Genomic DNA, 10,125 nt, shown 5'->3' with positions numbered 1-10,125 from the left:
ACAAGCAAGGATACCTCAGTAGCAATGAGTACAACTCAAACCAGATTTGGTTTCTAACATTCTCCCAATAAAAGGAACCAAGACTTCTTGGAAGGCAAGAAATAAACCAGGTAGTTTAGAGCATTTTGCAGTGCCAGAAAGTGAGAAAGTTTTGTTGTTGTTGTTTTATGCCCACATAAAACAAATGCGAGTATGTCACAGGGACACAGAAGTTAACTGGAAGAGCTCTTAACAGACAAAGCTGGAAAAATCTGATCAATTTTTAAAACTCCCAAGCTATTAAATATCCATGAGTCCAGTCCACATTGATAATGTTTGAAAAAAATTGGAGAGACAAATCTGCTCAGAATTCCAAATAATTTACCTAGATTCTCTGCTCTCAAGAAGGTGGAACACAATTCTCCACTCAGGCCTGGCATGCTGTGGTTCATGGGGTCGCAAAGTGTCGGACACGACTGAGCCACTGAACTGAACTGAACTGAAGTGGAGAATATGGCTACTCACAGTTCAGAACCTTCCCCTAAGATATTATGAACTGGGAAGGCCTGTGTTCTCAGGACCACAGTGCTCTGCAGACTTCTTCCACGTGTGCTGCCTCTGTTCCTACAATTACCCAAGTATGACATTTGGCCCCTTACATTTTGTTGATAAATCAAAATGAGACAACTTACTCTACATAAAATAGACAAGCAACAAGGGTTTGCTGTATAGCACATGGAATTACATTCAATATCTTGTAATAACCTGTAATGGAAAATAATCTGAAAAATATATACATTTAGAACTGAATTACTGCTGTACACCTGAAACTAGCACAATACTGTAAATCAACTACACTTAACAACAAAAGCAAAATAACCTTCTTCCATGAAGCACTAAAGAACTGAATAGGCCGAAGCTGGACCGAGGGTTTTCTATCACAGTGACTAAAAGACCTTCAAACACAATGGCGTGTATTGTCATTCTTAGACTCCAGCACTCCTAGGAGCTACTTCCCTTGTCTTTCACTTCCACCCTCTCCCATTCTCTGCCACTTTTCATCTTTGTGGTTGGTTCTTCTCTCCTGAGCATTCCCTCTCTTCTTTCCCTGCTCTTTTCTCCCTCAGCTTCACAGGAGTAAACCTCTTAATATAGAGAGAAATTTCCTGAGCTCCTTGAATTATCCTGGAGTTTTCCCAAAGACAGTAGGTTTTGGAGATACCCACCTTTAGGTTTAGAGAGATGAAGAGCTTAAGATCTGAGGGTTGGTGACAGGTGACAAGGTTCAAGGGGCAGTCTGCTCTTTCAGATACATAATCCTACAGAGGGCAAGCAGGCCCCTGAACATATTAGATTCACAGAAGTCACAGAATGTTGTTCTCTAGTTGAAGACAGTTAAGACCTAGGGCCACTTTGGGTCATATCTTCTACAGACTCTGTGACTGTGGGATATAGATTTTCAACCATCCTCTCCTGGAATGTAATCTTTTAACAGAGGATTTCACATTTGAACTTCTCCATACAGTAGCCAACAACGAATTCAACATCAGAAAAAAAAAAAGAAGTTTTAAAAACAAATAGTCTCCTCTAGTTAAAAAAGAATGAGATATTTGAAAATACTAATTGTATATATTTTCTAGAGGCAGAATTGGCAAAGGGGCTCTGTACAATGGGTGGAAAGGACCTTTAAACATCATAAACTCAACGATCCTATCCGAACCTTTTAATTCAATCTAACAAGAAATAAAGCCTCTTCTTGCAGTCATCATTATCCCAATTACGGCAATAATGATTTCCTCTTCTACCGATTCGGTTGGTCGATCAAAATCTCTAAAACTCCCCAGTCTGTCCTGGTTAGAGAATATATTAATCCGGCTGATTCAGCAAATTCTTAAACTCACGGATTTACTCGCGGATAGTGCTAAGCAAAATTCTAGTTATTTCAAAGTCTCTAGAAATCCCGAATCCTGAACGTCCACAGCTAGGTTTCAGAGGGCAACTCACTGCTGTTTCCTTCTGAGAAATAAACTCCTTCAGATACGCATCTTTTATTCTATATTCGGCCACAGAAAGAGCGCAAATAAAAAAAGAGAGACACTGAAATACTTGAGTGGGCTTGGGAGGAGGGAGCCTGACGCCACCAGACTGGGCGAGTCACCTGGGCAGCGCGAGGCGGGGGCGACGCAGCTGGCGGACACGCAGACTAGCGGGCGACCGCAGAGGGAGGGAGGCCGCAGGCGGCGCGCTCGCTCCCCGCCGCCAGGCGGGCAGAAGCCCCCAGTCCTCGGCCCCCGCGCAAGCGACGCCGGGAAATGCCCACATCCGGGAAACCTGCAAGGGAGTGCGGCGGCAGCGACACCGAGTGAAAGGCAAAATGGCGGCGGCGGCGGCGGTGGCCTGGTGCTGAGGGGAGAGCCAGGTCCCCGCGACCTCCGCGACGGGCCGCGCTGGCCCGCGGCAGCCCCCCGGTGCCTCTGTCCGCCCTGCCCCCTCGGGGATTCTTGGGGTCCCCGGGAAGGGCTCCGGCCGCCTCGGCGCCCGCCCTCGGGCCCGTGGCCGCTGTCCAGGAGCCCCGCTGTCCCCCTGCAGGTAGGTCCGAGGCTGTCGTAGCGGGTGGGGCGCACTCTCGCCTCCAAAGCCGGAGTTGCGGGGCGGTGGCCGTGGGGGCCCACGCCCATCCCCGCTGGCGGAGGTCCAGGGGCTGCTGTGGACGGGCGGGCCGCGGCGGCCGGTGCGGGCCCAATTTGGCTGGTTGCACGGACCTGAGAGGAGCCCTGCCCTGGGGAAGCGAGGCTTGGCCGCGCCCGGGGCTGCAGGAAGAGCCCCGGGCTTTGCGGCCTTGGAGGTTCAGGTTAGGCTAGGAGGGACCTGTGCCGCTGGAGGCCTTGCGCGGACTGTCTTCCCTCGCTCCTCCACCCTCTTATCCTCATCGCTCTCGGGTCAGCGGTATTTAGGAAGGAGGGAAAAGCGGAAGGTGGTTCTGAAGGAAATGTACAGCCAAAGAGCCACGGTTCTTTGATCCCAGAGGAACCAGATGCTGTATACCTTGAACAACTGCTGCGAATTTCTGTTTACAGTCCTCTGTAAATAAGGTACTGTACATAGTTGGAAGGGGTAGGAGAGCTGGAGGGATCATTACGGAGTAGGCGTATGTATGTATACACAGGAAAGGAAAGTAAGGGGACACTAGCATAACTTCAAAAAGAATTTGTATCACAAAGAATGACTCTCAGGTGACTTGATTTCATCCCATTCTCTCCAACTGAAAGTTGTTTTCTTCGCTTGAAAGTACTTCTCTAAGGGAGCAAAATTTAATGTCTTGTGGACCCGTATGTTCATATTACTCAAAATATAACGTCGGGTAGAAGTTCTTAAATCTGGTAAGAAATAAGTATAATCTCACAAATAGTATTGTTTCACTCCAGTTTGGGAAATGGATTTGAATCAGAAGCTTGTCAGGCCTTTATGGATTATATATTGGAGATTAAGAATTTTTTTTTAATCAAATTAACTCCATGTGGAAGAAGAGGTAGGACTCTTATCATTGGAATGAATATTCTCCGCTAAGGTGTCCACATTTGTGATTTAATAAGTTGACAGACGGGTAAAATGAGCTTGTTGATTCCCTAAGGCAGTGGAGGAATTTGACTGATTTAACAGTAAAAGAAGTAGCATTGTGTTCCCCTGATCAGCTGCTACTGCAAGAAACTAGATCATGGTACATGCCAGGGAAGGCACTTTTTTTTTTTCTGTGCTTGAATATTTATTGAATATGACTTGGCACTCTTCAAAAGCAAATAATAAATGCTTCTGCTACATATTTTTGTTATGATACATAGATTTCCTTCTGTAGGTTCTTCGGTTTTTTATTGTGGGTTTTTTTAAGTTTTTCTTTGTTTAATATTTCTGGTTGTGCATTCAGGCTTTCTCTAGTTGCGGAGAGCGGACTCTCTAGTTGCCGTGTGCAGGCTTCTCATTGTGGTGGCTTCTCTTGTTGGGATTCTAGAGCATGGGCTTCAGAAGTTGTGGCGCTCAGGCTTAGTTGCTCTGCAGCATTTGGAATCTTCCTGGACCAGGGATTGAACCTGTGTCCCCTGCATTGGCAGGCAGATTCTTATACACTGTACCACCAGGGAAGTCCCTTTGTTTTTGTTTCTAATGCTTCTCCTTATTACTCTGCATAAATGTAGAATTGGAATAGTTTCCACTCTGATGATTTAGTTTTCCTTCCAGATATTATATTTAGATTAATGGGGGATTTTTGTTGACTGCAAAAGTAATTTAGTCATTGGTCAACATTTTTATCAAGTATAAATGGCGACCTTTTTCAGCATGAAGATAAAATATAGTGACTGTTTTCACTTTTGATAAGTTCTTAGAAAGTGAGTTGGAGAAAACGTCATCAATATGCAGAGATTCTTGAATATTGCTGTATGAGCAGCTAAGGCTTTGGTGCTAAGATGGTACATATTACTGTTGCTGTTCGCATAACTGATTTAGTCAAAGTATGGGGACATGCTGTCTCTTGCTGTAATGAATGGCATCTATACTTCTTTAAAGCTGGACAAGATATCAGTGATATTTTTTGAGACTTACATTTGTACTTTTAAAAAAATATGATAATTTATTATAAAAGGAAGAAATCTAGGGCACATCATTGTTAATGCAGTCCTTTTATCTCTGGAAAATGGAACTCATACTAAGCTTTGAATCTCAGGGGGAAGGATATGGGGGAAGGGTATGGAAGGAGCTCATTTTGTTCTTTGTGTACATCAGAAAACTCTCTTAGCAAACTGGACTTTCAAGTGTTGAATAATGGGATAGTAGGAACAGTTATGATCTATAAGTTGTTGTTGTTTTTTAAAAACACACCTCTAATTTTGTATTGGGGTATAGCCAATCGCCAATGTTGTGATAATTTCAGGTGAACAGTGAAGGGACTCAGCCATTCATATACATGTATCCGTTCTCCCCCAAACTCCCCTCCCATCCAGACTGCCACCTAACATTGAGCAGAGCTCCATGTGCTACACAGTAGGTCCTTGCACATTTGATCAAGGTCTGAACTTTCTAAGAAATGGAGGTTTTGTCCGTCCAGTCTAACAAATTGAAGAGTTCCTTCAGAGAATGTGAATCATAATCCCTTAGGAAGACTCAAGATGTAGGTATGATAAAAAGAGCCCTGGACTGATTCAGGTTATGAGGAGTCCATTTCTAGCATGACTTCCAGCTGGCTATATGATCTTAGGCAGGCCACTTTACCCCTCTGGATCGATCGTCTCATCTGAAGAATATATATATATATATATATTCCCAACACATCTTATGCTCTTGTGATTTAGCAGGAAAAATAAGTTTTATTTGACTTTGTAAAGTGCACTTAGATAGGATAGCAACTAACATTTCAATAAAAACTTCTTGAAGGAAGCATTTGAATGGTACCTTAAAGGCTGGGTTTCATTTCTTCAAGGATAAGTATGGCAGAGGTTTTCCCAAGAAGAGTGAACAGGAAGGGTAAGAACATGAAAGTAGAAAAGCACAGGGTACGTTAGCTGAGAGCAAGTAATTCGGTTCGATTAGGGTGTCTGTTACATCCAGGAGAATCTGGGTGGGTAAGATGGTGAAAAGAGTAAGAAGATAATAACATTTATTGAATCAGGCCCTTATTCTAAACATTTGACAGGTATTAACCTTATTTAATGCTTAAAATAACCCTATTTAAATAGGACTGTTGCCCAATTTGAAGATCACAAAGCTAGTTGCTAGCAGAACTGGGATTTGTACCCTGCTCTTTGACCCAGATCTCTGGCTTTAATTACTAAGCTAAAGGAATCATTGAGGGCTCTGTAGTAGTGAGGTAACATGGTCAGGACTATATTAGAAAGACTCATCTGGCACCAGTGTGGTGTGGGTTAAAGAGGTAAGCTGTTTAGTGTTGAAGAGTTGTTTTAAAAATGTTCTCTACTTCTTGAGTTTTCACATATCATTTTCACATTTGTTAATGCCAGGGTCAACTATACATTGTTGGAGGGCTTGTAAATTAGTACAGCTTTCTGGAAGGCAACCTAAATAATAAGTATAAGAATTTTAAATGCTTATTCTCTTTGACCCAGTAATTCCTTACACTTCTAGGAATTTATCTTAAAGGGAAATGCTCAATAATTGGCACACAAAGTTTTTTTTTTTTTAATGGATTGTTTCAATGGTTACAATTCTGTAATGATTGAATTATGCACTTCATTATTTATGTATTTATTTTTGGCTATACCACTGCGTGGCATGTGGAATCTTAGTTCCCTGACCAGGGATCAAACCCATGCCCCCTTGCAGTGGAGGTCCCAACCCAAGAATTTTTATTGCCACAATTTTTATTAACTTTTATATGTACAAAGAACATGTGTATACATGTAAGCTATGAAGCATAATAAAGTGAATACCCATGAACTCACCACCCATCCTCAGAACTGGAATATTACCAATACAGTTGAAGTGATCAATGTTTAAAACATTATAATAGCAAAAAATTGGAAATAGCCTAAAGGAACATCAGTAGGGGATAGATAAGTTATGATACATCTACATGATGTAATTCAATATAGTTATTTTAAAAGATGACATTGAATTGTCAATTTCCTCCATTCCATGATACCATTAATAAGTCTAAAACAAGCAGTCTTTTTAGTAACAGTTTTTCAGGGCAAAGGAAATAAACATGGTTTTTAACTAACCTTCAGTGGCATACATTTATCCCTTCAATTGTATGCCTTTCAATTTTTTTGAGCCTCAGCCTTTTTCACATTCAGAATCTGGAATTCTTCTCATTTACTTTGGGCTTCATATAACATCATGATGGTGTGTTGCTTTTTATGACCCCAGCTAATAATCTTCAACCTCTTTATTGTCTTTATGATTGAGTATATAATATGAGGCATATTGAAGAATATTGGAGTTTTGTCTTCCTTTTTGCTTAACCTCTTAGGTTTTGTTGTTTGTTTGTTTTTTCTGAGTTGAGTGAGTTATTGCTAGAAATTAAACAACTTCTGAAGGTAACTCAAAAGGTTTTGACAGATATTTCATGTCTGAATGCTTGTCCTTCATAAAAGACTCTTTTCTTTGAAAATTCTATGATCTCACCGAAATTTGACAGCAGTTTATGCCTTTAATTGCATTGCATATTGGATGACAGTTTCTAAATACATAATGTTACATCATAGTGAAATCTTTTGAAGACATTTTGAAGATTAATCAAAGGTCTAGATTCAACCACATGTGGTGCTGCCAGTGAAAATAATGCAATTGAAGTGACAAGGAAATTTGACCTTTTACTTATGGTCAAGTGAGAAATCTGTATGCAGGTCAGGAAGCAACAGTTAGAACTGTACGTGGAACAACAGACTGGTTCCAAATAGGAAAAGGAGTACGTCAAGGCTGTATATTGTCACCCTGCTTATTTAACTTATATGCAGAGTGCATCATGAGAAACGCTGGACTGGAAGAAGCACAAGCTGGAATCCAGATTGCTGGGAGAAATATCAATAACCTCAGATATGCAGATGACACCACCCTTATGGCAGAAAGTGAAGAGGAACTAAAAAGCCTCTTGATGAAAGTAAAAGAGAGTGAAAAAGTTGGCTGAAAGCTCAACATTCAGAAAACAAAGATCATGGCATCTGGTCCCATCACTCCATGGGAAATAGATGGGGAAACAGTGGAAACAGTGTCAGACTTTATTTTTTGTGTGTGCTCCAAAATCACTGCAGATGGTGACTGCAGCCATGAAATTAAAAGATGCTTACTCCTTGGAAGGAAAGTTATGACCAACCTAGATAGCATATTCAAAAGCAGAGACATTACTTTGCCAACTAAGGTCCATCTAGTCAAGGCTATGGTTTTTCCTGTGGTCATGTATGGATGTGAGAGTTGGACTGTGAAGAAGGCTGAGCGCCAAAGAATTGATGCTTTTGAGATGTGGTGTTGGAGAAGACTCTTGAGAGTCCCTTGGACTGCAAGGAGATCCAACCAGTCCATTCTGAAGGAGATCAGCCCTGGGATTTCTTTGGAAGGAATGATGCTAAAGCTGAAACTCCAGTACTTTGGCCACCTCATGCAAAGAGTTGACTCACTGGAAAAGACTTTGATGCTGGGAGGGATTGGGGGCAGGAGGAGGAGGGGACGATAGAGGATGAGATGGCTGGATGGCATCACGGACTCGATGGACGTGAGTCTGAGTGAACTCCGGGAGTTGGTGATGGACAGGGAGGCCTGGTGTGCTGTGATTCATGGGGTCGCAAAGAGTCGGACACGACTGAGACTGAGCGACTTAACTGAATTGAACTGATGGTCAAGTTACCTGTGTTCTCTGCTGTTCCAGATCTTCTCTGGTTTGGAGCTGGCAAATTCCTTTTAATATTGCTTTTAAGATATGCTCGATTTCAAAAATGTTAAAATGTGGAAAAGCATGTATCTTGGAATCAAGAAAACACTATACTTTCTGTCCTAGAAAGACATTCATAGTACTATGTTATTCTCTTGCTAGCATATTGGGTCCTAAGCAGCAGTAGTTATATTCACACACAGGTCCTGTGTTCCGTATGTCCAGTAATCTCTCCATCAGGTCCAAATATAGCTCCTCTTGGTCCAGAGATCTGTGACGTTATCCTCACTCTCGCTGTCTGTCATCCTCTCGTTACCTCTCGTTCACCGTGTACACAATGGTAGAACAAGGACAGGAGGGCCATAATAAGCAGTACTATTAGAAAAGAAGAAGAGGGGACTTCCCTGGTGGTGTAGTGGTTAAGAATCTGCCTTGCAGTGCAAGGGACACCAGTTTGATCCCCAGTCTGGGAAGATCCCACGTGACAGGGAGCAACTGAGCTCGAGCTCTAGAGCCCGTGTGCCGCAACTACTAAAGCTGTATGCCTGGAGCCCTTGCTCCACAACAAGAGAAGCCACTGCAGTGAGAAGCCCTTGCCCCACGACTAGAGAGTAGCCCCTGCTTGCCACAACTAGAGAAAGCACAAGTACAGCGATGAAGACCCATCATAGCTCTAAATAAACAAGTAAATCTTTTTAAAAAGGAAAAGAAGAATGGGAAATAGCAGTTTCTGATAACATAATTTTAAAACCTCCACAGGCAGATCTTGTGAAAGCAACCAGCCCTGGAAGAAGAGGAGATTCCTTGGAGGAACTGCCTCATCCTTTGTTCTCTGTTACTGTTGGCCATTGTCCTCCAAGAAACAGGGAGTTCTTTTTCCTTTTCCATCCTTGGTCACCTATGAAGTGTGAGCTTTGGGGAAATATTCCTCTTTGGAAGGTGCAAATCTTTTTGACTAAGTCACTGCTCAAAGAAGTTAAGAGCCCAGAGGTTTTTGTTTTGTTGCCCAAGAGCTGAAAGTTTTTTTAGTTTGAGCTTGAATGGTTAACAAAACAGTTTCCTCAAAGTTAGAAAGCCTCTGATGTGTTTAGTTCCAGTCAGTTCCATGTGTCAGTAACCATACAAAAGTTCACAGGTGTTAGGAACCTCATCCAAAGATTTTAGAACTCTGGTTTCTCTTCTCAATTGGTTATTTGAGGGAAGGCCATACCCTTAATGTTGTTTTTTTTGTTTGTTTGTTTTAAGCCACCTGGCCTCTTAGGCAGCTAAGAGGTTTCACTGAGCATCTGCATTCAGAATCTCTGAATTCTATCCCTTCGTGTTTCGGTCTAAAAGCAAGCTGCTTTTCCAGTTCTACAAGACTTTAAATTTCTGGACTCTATCCCCTTCTATTTTTGTTTACAAGTAAGCTGCTTCTTTCATGACCTTATCCTTTATTTATAATGCTTTGCCAGATAGCCTATAGCAGCCTACATACATTTCTAAAATTCTCTTTTCCAAACTCATTTCGTGGAACTACAAGTTCAGTAGGGCTCCTTGTTACCTTGGAAGTTATAACAGGCAAATCACTTTATCAAATATTTTGCTACTGTGAAACATGGTTCTCCATTTGTCCAGCCTCCAGTATCATTCCCTTGAAGCCCTCAGCCTGGCCACTTAGCCAATACCATGTTATGTTTATGTTATAGCAGCACCTCACGTCTAGGTATCAACTTCTGTATTAGGATAATGAGAGACTATGTATACAGATACGCAGAGGCCAGATCATATAT

General features: G+C 42.0%; 1 protein-coding gene across 2 annotated transcripts in view; it reads left to right on the top strand.

The window, feature by feature from the left end:
* The first annotated feature begins 2,121 nt into the window (after window positions 1-2,121).
* LATS1 (large tumor suppressor kinase 1) overlaps window positions 2,122-10,125 on the top strand; it is a 38,388-nt gene continuing 30,384 nt past the window's right edge. For both annotated transcript variants that reach the window (XR_011258666.1, XM_069598679.1), the window contains exon 1: window positions 2,122-2,568. The gene's annotated coding sequence lies outside the window, so the exon portion shown is untranslated. The remainder of the gene's footprint in view (window positions 2,569-10,125) is intronic.

The sequence above is a fragment of the Ovis canadensis genome, chromosome 8 (genome assembly GCF_042477335.2).
Source record: "Ovis canadensis isolate MfBH-ARS-UI-01 breed Bighorn chromosome 8, ARS-UI_OviCan_v2, whole genome shotgun sequence".
Taxonomy (NCBI): Eukaryota; Metazoa; Chordata; class Mammalia; order Artiodactyla; family Bovidae; genus Ovis; species Ovis canadensis.
The sequence above is the reverse complement of the archived record's forward strand: the minus strand, read 5'-3'. Positions and strand labels throughout refer to the sequence as shown.